General features: G+C 32.4%; 1 protein-coding gene across 2 annotated transcripts in view; it reads right to left on the bottom strand.

Annotated features, from left to right (window-relative positions):
• LOC149482042 (uncharacterized) overlaps nt 1-14,999 on the bottom strand; it is a 319,962-nt gene that overhangs the window by 276,847 nt on the left and 28,116 nt on the right. The window lies entirely within an intron of this gene.

Genomic DNA, 14,999 nt, shown 5'->3' with positions numbered 1-14,999 from the left:
TTATTAACTTCAATAGCTATAGTAGAAGTAGTAGGTATATAGATTCAGTAACTTCAGTAGCTATAGGTAATGCATAAAATCATTTTAAACAATGCATTTATAAATCGATCATACCTAAACTTATTTTTGCAGTAAAACTAATTAAACTAACGTTGTTAATTTCATTAGTTCATTACTTCTTATTTAGGTCAAATTAACATCAAATGAAAGAAACATATTGCTAATTAAGTTTAACTTTTATAACTAAAGTTGAACATAAAGTTTAATACATTATAATCACCGGTACAGCATTTCTTAAGGAGTTGCAAACTAAGGGCGGCTTGCGCAACATTTGGTCTAAACAGAATTTAGTTAAATGCGTTTATCTTGCTAAATATGTTTAGCTTAAATACAATTAAAAAGGTCTTGCCCATGTCCGTTTGGATAGTAATTTAACTAATCGTAGTTAGGGAGTCGGTAAAGCAGTTTCTTGCGTTCCTTTTTACGTTTTTGTGCGTTGTACACATGTTGTACACTTGACTTAGAGCAAAATGGTTGCATTTCTTAAAAAAAAATTCGTGAAATGGACCGACGAGCTTTCATTAATAATAAGTACATTTCCTTACTTGTTGCTGGTTTTTAAATGTGGGGCTATTTGCTGTAACAAAATTGTAGTGGTTTCTTTCGTTAGACGAAACCTTCTGAAGAATTTGTCGTCCGAATACATTCCAAATAAGTCTGCTCTCTCAAACAATTCCCTCGGTCTGTTAATATATTCTATAATCTCCTCATCGTCGTCATAATACAATTCCCACAAATCTATCTTACAAACTTCCTACCGAACTCTTAAATCTTTTATAAAATAATAGTAAACTTCTATAACCTCAAAATGATGACGCGCGATTGACTACTAAACATATTTAGCGACGCTAAATAGCCATCTTTGGGTATTTAACTTTGACAGTTCGTTAAACGTGATTAGTGCCTAAATTTTTGTTGTGCAAGACGCTAATTATAATTAGCAGACTAAATGCGTTTACGTCGCTCTTAAACTGTATTTAACGACGATGCGCAAGCCGCCCTTAATCAAAACCTGGTTTTGTTACAAGAATAACAAGTCCTTTCAAAATATTGTTCAAGAAACTTTGTATATTTCTTACTCAAATTAATTGACTTATAAACTTTATTCTACTGTTTATTGACAATGCCAAATACTTTGGCGAATAATTTCATATAATTAATTTCAATTGTTTGTTTTAGATTTTGTTAACTCCTGTACTAACATGCTAGGTTTTATAATAGATAGTATCTGTGAGTTTTGCATAGATAAAATGGATGATCCAATTTCGATTGGGTTGTTAAATTAAAATTGTTAATATAGTTACAGTTTTTTATCTAGTTTTGTTATCCTATCACACATACCTAATAAGGATTTTTTTTCATATTAAATCCCATTGTTCAGTCTCATTGCTAAATAACGTACTTCTATCCTATTAATTGAAAGAACAAAGGTAGGGTTTACAAGGAAAACGACTCAAATTAATGAACCGAGCTTTTCATTCTATTTAATTGTTAAAGATCAAGATTCATTTATAATTAGTATTGTAAGGTAAGTGAAAAAGAACCTTTATTAAACAAATCGCGTTAAGTAGGTATACCTAATAAATCCGTTTTATCACAGACGATACAAGATTTTTTATATTTAGTCAATTGTTTCTGCTTCAAAATTAGAAAAATAATTGTAATTTAATACAATACATACTAAATACTAATAATAATATCAATGTAATCACATCTATTAATGCTACTAGCTGTTGCCCGCGACTTCGTCCGCGATTACGTCGTTTTAGGTCATTCGTCGTTTAAAAAAAATACGTGACACTTTATTTTTGAATATTCTTAATTGTCTCTTATAAAATTTAACTACATTAAAATTGAACACTCTGAAAATCTTAAAATCGGAGAAAATTGAAAATCTGAGGAAAACATGAAGGAATGTGATTTAAATTCTACATTACTTAGTATTTCAAATAATAATCTAAATAAAATGTAGATTAACAGTTTGAGCGCACCGTTATAGAATATGTACCTAAGTATTAAATTACGTTAGTTTACATAGTAACAAAACAAAAACACGATGACTTTCTTTCGCGCTCGGTACCACAAACTAAGCATGTTAATGGTACGTGGCCCGCGTCACTTGACCCCCCGCGAGTTCCCCTCCTTTGCTATGCGAAAATACATTCGTCGCCCTGCTGTAGGAAAAATTGTAATACTGTGGCCTGGGCGTTATACACGCCCAGGGAGTTCCTGAGTGCCGATAGACATTTATAACAATCTTATATTAATATCACCATCTTGAGGAAAAGCTTCTAATGTCGATTTAAAACTGCATACATACGAATTAACCTGATGAAACATGTTCTAAAATTGTGAAATGAGTTCAGTTTTAAATTCGAGAAATATTGATAATTCTTGTATTCGACTATTCATTGTAGTCGAATACAAAATATATTTAAAGAAACTTAGGTTGGCCTTCAGGCAAAAGGGATCCTATCAAATGGTAAACTTGACCTTGTATCTTAAAAGTAAGCATGAAAGGACCTTCTGATAATTGTTGAGCACCAAAGGATCATTTGAAACGCACTACTATAAGAGCGAATATTGTCTAAGAACTGTTTAGATTGCACGTCATGTTCCTCTAAAAGTAGTGATTTCAAAGGTTCCGGTGTATCTTCAAACGAAAGCCGACTCCTTACTCCACTTTAAAGCATTACAAAAATAACATACTACGTTAATATCGCCTATACAGAAGATGATCTGTAATCAATTGTGAGGTTATAAGAAAACCCACTTTTATATTTGTCGGACCCCACCACCGAATTCGTAGATTGATCTTCTATGTTTACCTCTAAGTCATTAAGACTATGCGAAATCTGTCTGCAGTAAGAGGGGCCTCTCGCTATTCGTCCGTTTCCAGAGACCGAATAGTTTCAATTCTTAATCTTTCATTAAACAAACTTAATAATCGTTTTTGTCTCAATTAATTGTAATATTCGCGTCCCTACTCTAGTCATTGCTTATGCTCATGTTCATCTTCAAGAGATCGAATAATATTATGGTGCACCCTATCATTTGTCAAACGGTCTTCATATTGAGTAAAAGTTTCAGATTCTCGAGATAAAATGTGACGGCCGTGATCAGCTGTGAGACGTTATACCCTCTCAGTGAAGGTTTCGGTCTCACGGGATAGTACATGCCGTTCGCGGTCAGCTGTGAGCCGCAATTCTCGTTGTGAAGCGGTTTCAGGTTCTCGGCATAACACGTGTTGTTTTCGGCCTAGAGTATACCTCTAACGATTCTTGAGAACTCTTATTTCTCATTTTCTTAGCTTTGCTCGAATTTCGAGATAAAGATTTTTTAGGTGGCACTGATGCATGAAAATAAAAATTGAGTTAAAACGGACTGAGAGTGTTATAGACAAATATAATCAGAAAGCTTCGAACTCCTAAGCTATCGGAAGTTACACGTGTTATTGTGAGTCAACCATAAAAGATAGACATTTATGATGTCGGGAGATATTTTTTATATAATAAGGAGAACATTTCTTTCTGAATACATGATTTCTGTGTAGCTTTAACCATTAAGGTTGCACACGCGACGAAAGCTTAAAAATGGAGTTACTGCTCTGCTCAGGAATATGAAAAATAATTGTACCAAGTTTCGTTTAAATCCGTCGAGTAGTTTTTGTTTCTATACCGGTTATACGGACAAAAATTTTACTGTTTGCTTCTTTGGCATCAGTGTCGATCCCTAATCACCCCGTGATAGTTATTTAGGAAATATATTTCATGTACAGATTTAATATACCTAAGTATACATAATATATTTAGATTCCAATTTCCATGTAACGTTAAATTCGACTATACAATAACTAACAGACAACGCAGGTTACTCTCGTTTCCGTAAGTTGAGGCGGCTACATATTCGGTCCTCATAACATCACTTTTAGTGAACGAAACGACAGCGCGGTTTAATTCGATGCCAACACCATCAGAAAAAAGGAAATATTTTTAATTGTGAAAAAATATTATGATTTACACTATTTTAATATAAAATATATGGCTGTGAGTGTGTAAAAATAAATCCAGCTAGTTTCACATCACACTTATGTTTATAATTAGCTATACGACATGAAAATATACATATTAATTACCAAGCAAAAATCATACAGGTAAATACTGAACAAAAGTATTAACAGTCAAAGTTTATTTTTACTAACATTTAACAACACCCATGTAAATGATGAAGAAATGATAATTATCAACGAACTAACCTTTTCTATAATACTTAACACAGCACATTTTTTAAATTATCTTGCTCAACTCTGCTCAAAAATTTGAGGGTTTTGTTGGAACTGTAATGTGTCAAAACTATGATATATCTAAACTACGATACAACTTGCATGCGGAAATGCTCATTACAATCAGTGAATTTAAAGAATAACTAACAACAACTATTCAATTTTATTGAGCTGATGAATATCTTTTGCCTGGAAGAGATCACCGCCGCCTAATAAATATACTGTGTTTTCTTATAAAATCGTAACATAATTTCTTTTATCTACTAAATTTTAATAAATAAGTTCTTTTTGTTATTTTTATCTAAAAATGATCTTGAGCTTATATTAGGCAAAAGTATACATTAACTTTTTATAATTTCAGGACCGCACCTTAAATGGGGTGCTCGGAAAATATGCCTACGGATTATTAATAGAGAAATGATACCTACGTAACAAAGTTATGTTGGTTCCATTTTATTTATAAAATATAATGAAAATGGGCAAATATAAAACATATTATGTAAAATGATTAAAAATAAATAAATGAAGCAACTACGATTCAAAGAAAACATCTTTTTCAGTGTGAAAATGCTCTAAGCAATCCTGGATGATGAGTAGGTATAATATCATGTACTCTCATCCCAGTACGGTCGGTACCTCGATAGCCATAACGATAAATATTATAATCAGATAACAGCAAAGTCAGAATAAAAATCATAACTTGTACAGTTGTGAGTGCAAAATTTATGTTTCATTTGGCAATAACATTTTTTTCGGTACTAAAACGTAGTAGTTTGATATGTGGTTGGCTGCCCCTCCTCTCCTTCCTGAAAAATATCCTCCAAAATTACCCGAGATACTTCCAATGATTGAACCATACGTTGGACATTAACTTCAGTCAAAAATTGACGAAGCGGATGATTACTAATTTCCACTTAATCCTTGCTGCCACTATCTTCATCATCAAATCATCAATTTTCAAGTGTTGTTGTAAAATTGTCAGCAGAAATAGTCTTCCAAAGGCGATATAATTTTATGAACATTGAATCTGTAAATAAAAAATCAAACGTTAATAATTGTAAATCAATAAAAAAAGCTACTTACATATAAAATTTTATCAACAAACTACTGTTCCCAACGCACCTCAAAATCTTGTAAAAGTCAAAAAGAATTCATCATTTTATTATTTCATTCTAAAAGTGTAATATAAAACCATTATAAAACCAATAAAAAACATGAATTGCTATCATTATAAAAATAAATACCTATAAAAGTAACAACTTACCTTTTGTGGGAACGCATGGTGAAAATTCACAAAACACGAAGATTGAATTTGATATTTTTGGTTTTATGACATTTATTTTAATTTTATTTATTTATTTATTCAAATGCTTTATAAATATAAATTTATAAATAATAAATTTATAAAGAATAGAAACATTCGATCACGAAATTATGTGGGTTCGAGTCCCGCCTCGTGATCGAATTTTTTCTATTCTTTATAAATTTATAAAACACGAAGATTAAAAATGTAACCAATGAACACAATCAATATTAGATTAATTGTAATGGTGTCTAGTTTGACTTAAAATAATAAACATCTACCCTCACTTTTAAAAATGTAGTATATTCACACGAAATATAAGCGCACCTTATAGGGAAGGGAAGTTATGGGTTAAAGAGTTAAATAAATAACATGATTATATTTAAATTATTAATTTTCAACAGTTGTTCAGTAGTGATAACATGTAAATTGATTTGATTTTTACGAAATCTCATAGATGGCGCTGTTTCAAATTTGTCTTTATGCTACTAAATTCATTAAACTGTTTCTCTGCCCAAATTACGTAAATGACATAGTTTTTATTTTGTAAAGCTAGATAATAGCATGGCTTACTCGAAACCAACATTTAAACATGAGTCTTTAGATTGTACGCTGTCGTAGTACACGGAATATGTAAGAAAAATAAAGGTTCACAGCTCCTCCCGCGAAGGTGATATCATGATAATATGTTTAAACTATCCTCACCCGACCTCTTAGGAATATTCATGCAAAATTTGAAGTAAATCTATGCAGTACTTTCTGAGATTAGCCCGGAAATACATACAGACAAACAGACAAACAGACAAACCGACAAACAGACAAAAATTCTAAAAACTATATTTTTGGCTTCTATATCGATTATAGATCATGGATCAAGTATTCTTTTAAAAAAATATTCAATGTACAGTTTTGACTTTCCTACGATTTTATTATATGTATAGATATTCTATGCTTTGCTATGCATGCTATGACAACAAACAATTAAAACTCTTATTTTACACCTTATATCTTATTTTAATCTCTTATTTTAAACACACCCAAAGAGGCTAATCCATACTAATATTATAAATGAAAGTAACTCTGTCTGTCTGTCTGTTACTCAATCACGCCTTAACTACTGAACCAATTTGCATGAAATTTGGTACAGAGATATTTTGATACCCGAAAAAGGACATAGGCTACTTTTTACCCCCGGAAATATATAAGTTTTATCCCGGAAATCCCACGGGAACGGGAACTATGCGGGTTTTTCTTTGACTGCGCGGGCGAAGCTGCTGGTGGAAAGGTAGTTAAATATAAATTAGGTTAGCAGAAGTCAAATTAAATGACGTCTTAAATACTGTCTTCAAGCAAAACAGCAAAATACTTCATAGCTATAGAACATTATGTACTTCTCAAATTAGATTTTTTTAATACATCGCTTTAGGTACCGAATATTGTTGGTAATGTCATCAGCATTAAAGAAATTCGCACGCAGGTATATGGTATAGTTGTCGGCACGTAACTTGACCACTTTTTAATGTAGTGGAGGAAGCTTGCGCATATAAAAATGTACTAAAACTTGATGCGCAAACTTCCCCCACCACGCTATTTTTTTTTCCAAGAAGTTTGCCGGGCGCTATAATACCACTTAAATATTCTGTTGGTTTGTGTTTTATCATACGTCACAGGTTATTTCAGTGATCGAACCAGAACTTAAAAGAAAAGGACGGTCCATTAAAAATGTACCACTAAAGAGGATAAAAAATAGTATTTATTTCTAAAAATAAAGTATTATTTAATAATTTATTCCTTCTCCTATTTTTTAAAACCATGGTGTAATTAAAAGCCTATTACAAAACACGCTTTAATGTTAAACTTCAGAAGGACAATAGATAAGGCCAAGTTTAAACCTCTGTACTAAAGTTAAACCATGACTTTATAGTCTTTGTTTAAACCAGATCCAATTACATTTTTGTAATAATACGGATCATGTCTTACAAGTATCTTATTTAGCAAACATTCCCGTGTCACAGATAATAAATTAATGGAGGATGTCTGAAGACGGCTAAACCGTTTTGTCATTCTTGCACCAGTCATGTCTTAATTGCGAAAACCATTCGTAGTCTCATCCAATTTTAATTCTGACAGTGTGACAAGGGGTTTGAATATTCAAATCACGTTAGTATATATAGACTATAGAGCTCTATATGATAATGTAACACGTGTAATATATTGGGAAAATCAATAATGCTCTTACTCGTTTTGAGTCAAAGAAAGCTATTCCTAATCAACTAGGTTTATACCATGTGTATAAGCTAAGCCATGTAAATGCAATATTTTCAAGACTCTAGGGATTAGCTGCCGAGGCCCGTGGACCTTTAGGTAACTGCCCGAACAGGAGGATTTTTTGGTTATCCATATAGATTACTAGATTTCCGCCCGCGGCTTCGCCCGCGTTTTCAAAGGAAAACCCGCATAGTTCCCGTTCCCGTGGGATTTCCGGGATAAAACCTATCCTATGTGTTAATCCAAGTTACCCTCTATATGTGTGCTAAATTTCATTGTAATCGGTTCAGTAGTTTTTACGTGAAAGAGTAACAAACATCCATACATCCTTACAAACTTTCGCCTTTATAATATATATTAGATATTAGATAAGATATGTATATACCTGCTAGATAAGTAAGTTCTACTTATCTCGAAGATGCAATTATATTTTATTCCAATAGCATAGATTTTAAACCTAAAACATACTAAAACAAAATTACTGAGGACAGTGCCTCAGAACGTATATTATTCTGTATCAAGGTAGTGATTATCGTACAAGATTTTAACTTCTCAATAAAACATTCGGTTTCATATAAAAATAAAGTAATCATATAAAACTAACTAACAACCGTCACCAATTTCACAGTAACGCATTTCACAATAGAAATGACACTGCAGTAAAGTTCGCTAACAAGGTGAATGTCACATATGCGAAGCTAGGGTCAGTGGACGAGGGAACGGACTCGGAGACCTTTATTTGGAGCCCTGTAGCTATCATCACAATAGTTTAATTCATTTGAAATAATAAGAAGACATAGATCTAAGATATATTTATGTTGTAGTATCTAGATTGACCCATATTTATTACTAGCTGTGCCCTGCGGTTTTACATGCATTGCTTCGCTCCTGTTGGTCCTAGGGTATATATAACCTTTAGCCTATAACCTTTCACGATAAATGGGCTATCTAACACCGAAAGAATTTTTCAAATCGGAACAGTTGTTCTTGAGATTAGTGCGTTCAAACAAACAAACTCTTCAGCTTTATAATATTAGTATATAGATGTATTTACTATATGGAGGAAATAGGTAGAAAGGTTCAGTTTAAATGTGGGTAGATAAAGGAAAACATTTATTTACCTTTAAAAATCAAAACATTTTTTTATAAAGTGTTTCCTATAACCCGAAGCAGAGCTATGAAAACTCATTTATATTGAAACAAAAATACGTAAAGCTGTTTGAATAATTCGTATTATTTATTATTTGATTTTTTTTTCAACTAAATAATACAAAGATTGATCGTTGTATCTAGGTTATTTTAAATAAATTTTTATTCTAGTGTCGAACAATTATTTATAAGTTAAAAAAGTTAATAGCTAAATATATTTTAATAGCAAAAATATTCAAACACTTCAGCTTTAATGCCGCGTCCAGACTATCATAAAACAAAAAAAAATATTCAATTTCTCAAGCGTCTACAACAAATCCGGGCCCTTGAGTGTCGTCCAGACGACAGTCCGGCCCATTCCAATTTTCCTACGTTACTATAGTGTCAGCGTCTTAACTTTCTAGTGGCAGAAGTGTCAGGTGCTTAGCGGTTAGCTGTCGACTTGTTAGAAATGTTATTCTAAATTGTCTAGACCGTGTTGAAATGTCACATGGCAGACATTTTAGAATTGCAAAACATTTCCCGCCGCTATCAAAATAGGCAAAGTTTTGAATGCCTTTTCAAATATGTTATGAAACAAAGGCTTTCAAAACGTTTAACTTTTGTATGAAATGTTAACAAAGAGACGTAGCAAGATGGTTTTAGGTGTTATACGAGAGGTTGAAAAGGTTATCTGTTGTGTTGTTCTTTATAAAGTTCTGAGCGATTTTCAAAATGCATGATATCATACGCGGGTTTTAAACCGAGTTTTGTGATGTTGGTGTTACTAACGTTTTAAAAAATATTTCTACTGGTAAGACAGAGCTCATAGTCATGATAATATGATATTAATCCAAAGATCAATTAGTTTAATGGATATATTTTGTTCTAGGGTATTTTTGGCACATACCTATAAGAAAATTTGTATGAAATGTAACCCTCATCTTTATATTTTGAAGATGACAATGATAAACGGGATATAATAATTTATGTATGAATAGACCGCAAATATGTTGCCTATTTCAAAAGGTCCTCACAAATTTCTTAATTCTCATCTCGTATTGTAATTTAACCGAAACTAATATTTACGAAATCTTAACTACATATTACAAACAATAGACGTTTTCGTTTCCATAATATAATACATCGTGTTTCGTTCAAAATATATCATGAAATCCGCATTCTTTATCGAAAACATCGATGTATTTTATCCGCAGAGCCACGTTCACAAATCACCAGTCCATACAAACAATCGTTACAATTTACGGTGTCATAATTCTTAACCATATCTACGCTAAAACCGACGCAAGGAATATATTCAGTACCTGTACTACGTCAGCTCCACACATTGCCTACAAATTGTACCATATACATTGCTCGCTTCGCATGACACGAGTGTTATCTAGGTCGTTAGTGCCTTACGATGTACGCGTGTTTATCCAAGTTTACGGTTTTGTAGAGACACGGCAAGTCTAGTAATTAAGGCTTAGTAGCAGTACGGATAAGGCATGCGTTAATTCGGAGACCCGCAATTTTATGAGCGAAGTATATTCGGGAAGCGAAGGCTATTTGGTCTTAAACATAATTTAACTTTAAATAAGTTAAATTATGTTATATAATTTTAGTTTAATACTAAATTTCCAGATTATTTATGTATGTATTCAAGAGGACTTTCTTTTTAAATGTACAGTGTGTGTTAACGGGAAGACACTCAAAGTGCGTTCAAGAAAATAACCAAGCGACGTTTACTATTAATATTTAGAAGAATTATTCTGTAAATTCAAATGTGGAACGCAACATTTTATGTAATTTGTTTCAAACATGACATTTAAGCATAGGCAATACAATACATTACTATAATTTATAAACTCTATCAGAAACAAATAATGGTTCAACAAAACCAAAACCAACACAATTTGAAGGATTCAAAACACCATTTGACATCGGAATGTTAATCAAAACAGCAAAAATGGCGTCGTGTTGGGAACTGCAAAACGAATCCAATGCAAACAGTACTAACCTGAAAGTTTGCAATCCCCGAGTACACGCTTTGTACATCAGAAACTCAATTCGGTCCAAAACTGTTATGTTTTACGTGTTTATATAATTTTATTTCGATTTTTGTTAAACACGAAATAACGTGGACGCAAGCGGGAATTTCCTAGAAGCTTTGTTAGTAAAATTGTTAGTTCCTTACGTAGGTACCTGATTCAATGGGCATAAAATTACATTCATTGTCATCATAAACATTAACCCAAAAATACTAGGTAATTACTTTCTAATTTGGCACCCAAATTTAAAAAAAATAACCTACGAATTTAACGATAAATTTCGACACGTAGGGAAAGATGTTGTCTATTTGGTTTATAATTTTTCGATATGAAGGTAAATAGGTTTTTTAATTAATAAATGTACGTGCGATTCGATTTGTGTTATAGACAATGTATAGAATTTATTATTTTCCTACCGTCTTCACTACGTTATTAATAGCTGTTGAAAACTTTGTTATTCAACAACATATCTACTTGACTCAAGTCAGAACACTATGTATAGTGGTATAACTGCATAAAGATTGAGCAAGTCATATTTTGACGTCAAATAAACGTTCTTAACCCTCGGGTGCTCGAACGAAATTAAATATAAATAACATGGAAGGGTTGCGAGGGTAACGGAATCGAATTAAAAAATAATATACGCTTTATAACTCTGCGATCGGGAGTTTCTGAGGCGGTCCATAAATAGAAAGCTTCTTTGAATTCTAAGACACGAATATTCGTTAGGAAATAAGTGTCAAGAAGTTATATTATACAGCGAATACCTACTGTGGCGCGAATTGAGAGAAGCTTCTAGTAAGAAGAGCTGTAATCTTGGAAGGTTTTGTAAGGAATGAGTATGCTTCATTATGTAATACACATATATCTTTGTTGTTTCTTGTATGGTTTGAATTATCAAACGCTTGCATTAGGAAGCGGTAAGTTTGATTCAGAATTTACAGCTTTGTCGGTTTTTCGTACAATTTATAGGTCGGTATTTACAGTTAGCCTTGCTTTGTCTTATATTATTTAGTGTCTATAAAAATAAATTCTCTGATTATTTTTAAATTTTATATGTCATAATAAGTAAATTACAAAAATTCAATAAACTATTACTATCTACCTATATTTCAAACAATGGATTTAAAGACAATTACTGTATGCCTAGTGGATAGTAGCATGTTTCTTTTATGGTAGAGCAAGTAAACGCAATATGAGTTGACATTTAAAAATCTATATCATAAAGTTCCGACCTTTTAAAAACATACCTATACAGTATACATATAGGCCTCTAGACTGCCCTAATTTCGTATAGAAACGTTTCAAGAAATATTCTTGAAATTTGCGTTCAAACCAAATAAATAAAACCTTATTGCTAAGTGAATCAATAAAAAATCTTCTGCAAATAGATTCTAATGGAATTTCCGTTTACATAGCGGATGACATGAAATAGGTCACTTTAAAATTAGGTTGTTTGGTCACTCCATTATCGTACAGAGTTGAAAAGCGTATGCTTTTAAGGAACACTTAAAAATTCGGTTTAAAATAACAAAACTTTGTTTTTTGTTCAACAATATACAATGATTTAAAACATAAAACCACTTTATGTTAAAAGGACTTACTGAGGCAAATAAATGAGTTTCATTTTCAAACGAATGATAAATAATTTTATTTTTCTTTCAGTGGAAATTTCGAATTAAAGAGGTAAAAAATGCATCACGAAATGTGTGAATTGAAAATAGAAGACATTAATAGCGTTAAGTATAGTTTTGTGAAAATTTAATGAACAAAATTGACAAAATTGCTTATAATAAATAACTTTGTTTAGAAATGAAAATTTATTTAGCTATCTTTTTGTTTAAATACAATTTACTATTATGAAATCCTAACTGATACCTATAGTTTTTAACTATACCTAAATGAATTATCGTCTAGGTATTTAAACAAATATGTATGTACATTATATTTGAATGTCACGTTCTCACATAAAATAGTAATAGCATAATAGACTCCTTGCTCCTAGCAGTGTAGTAGATACGCATTGAAATTCTCATTTCTTACGTTTTATTAGAATCGAGCATGCCTAAAGAATTGCGTCACGCTCAGCAAGGGGTCAGCATTAGATGGACATTACAATGGTTTTATATGCCATAGCGATGTACTAAAGTAGTCCCCGCATACCTATCTTTTTATCCTACACTCATTTATAAATAAATCAACGCTCATCCCGGCTCCACTTGGACTAGGATATATAAACAAAATGAAATACCTATATAGCCTACTAGGTTTCCGCGCGCGGCTTCGCCCGCGCAGTCAAAGAAAAACCCGCATAGTTCCAGTTCCCGTGGGATTTCCGGGATTGCGTCATTTTCCCAGGATAAAAAGTAGCCTATGTCCTTTCTCGGGTATCAAAATATCTCCATACCAAATTTCATGAAAATTGGTTCAGTAGTTTAGGCGTGATTGAGTAACAGACAGACAGACAGAGTTACCTTCGCATTTATAATATTATAGTATGGAAGTATGGATGTTACTAAAGCTTTCTTTTAGTCAAGAAATGTTCAATACTAAGTATCGATTTGGTACACAAACTAATAATAATTTAGCATCTATAGAATGACCAATTTCAACATCTTATTTATTTTATTTATTTATTTAAGTAATACCACATCATACATTATAATATTAAGTTTTATAAAAATACATATTGAACATATAATCTATAATATATGACAATAACGGTTTACATAAATTCAGCTATGACAAAACTTTTACACTAACATACTCTAAAACATGGTTTAAAAAAAAGTCACATGAAACATGATGCGTTGTTTTAAAATATTGAAGCAGATCTTCAACTAAATGTTATTTTAAATTGTCTTTAATCAAGTATACCTTGCTTAAAATTACATACAACTTTGATAACAATTAAATACATTCCCAAACTAAAAAGGCTTATTGCAACCCCACGTAATGACTGTTTACTAAACATTTCGCTTTTACACAGTTTTTTGCGGAATACACGACACATGTCAGGTAAATGTAGGTCGCTAGCAGTGCCTGAGAGTCGCATACATAAATTGTCCTAGGCATGACTGCGGTCTGTATTTTAATGTTTATATAACCTACTTGTCTGTGCAATAGTTTTTGTAAGAACAACGGAACAGTTGCCTAAAAGAAATAACTCTAATTAGAATTTGGATATTGTTGTTAGTAGACGTTATTAAGAAGTAAGTAATGAATTTTCCTATGTACATAAAAACAATCGTTATAAATACCTTAAACTCTTATAATAGCTATAGACGATAAAATAACGGATGCTGTATTCTATCTTTATTATATTTAGTTCTGTTAGGACAGCTGAAGCAGCGCCACTAGATATTAAAACTAGAGTTTCTGCAATCACCAAGCACACTGCTACAATAAATAAGGCGCTATCTGTTAGAGTCCTGCGTTTGACTCTCAAGCGGACTTTGAACCCATGACCTCTCAACGCTAAGTACTATAATGCTAAAGGCTTTGCCAAATAGAACGCGTACTTAGCGCCCGTCAGATTGGTAACCTGACGCCGCGGTAGGATGCCGAATTGTACACTACACGGTAATAGGAAATAATATTGTAATACTGTGGTAATATATTGACAGAGTAACAACGACCTCACGCGCGTTCTATTTGACAAAGCCAGTAGTGCGTAGTGCGTCTCGTGCATCTCGGCGTCATAACGCATTCATCTTCTGTATGACAAGGCCAATATCGCGTAGAAGAATACATCTGAGCATCATAGCTCGGCGTCAGTTTAGCGTTCTGACGCGCGCTAACTACGCGTTCTATCTAGCAACACCTTAATGCTAAAAGCAACATTACATTCAGCATCCACTAATTTAAAGCGGCAAATCTAGCCCTGACACGGTTCTGTATAAACGGT

The sequence above is a fragment of the Colias philodice genome, chromosome 15 (assembly GCF_061535455.1).
Source record: "Colias philodice isolate Cphi_HAF_F1 chromosome 15, ilColPhil1 Martin Lab GWU primary, whole genome shotgun sequence".
Lineage (NCBI taxonomy): Eukaryota > Metazoa > Arthropoda > Insecta > Lepidoptera > Pieridae > Colias > Colias philodice.
The sequence above is the reverse complement of the archived record's forward strand: the minus strand, read 5'-3'. Positions and strand labels throughout refer to the sequence as shown.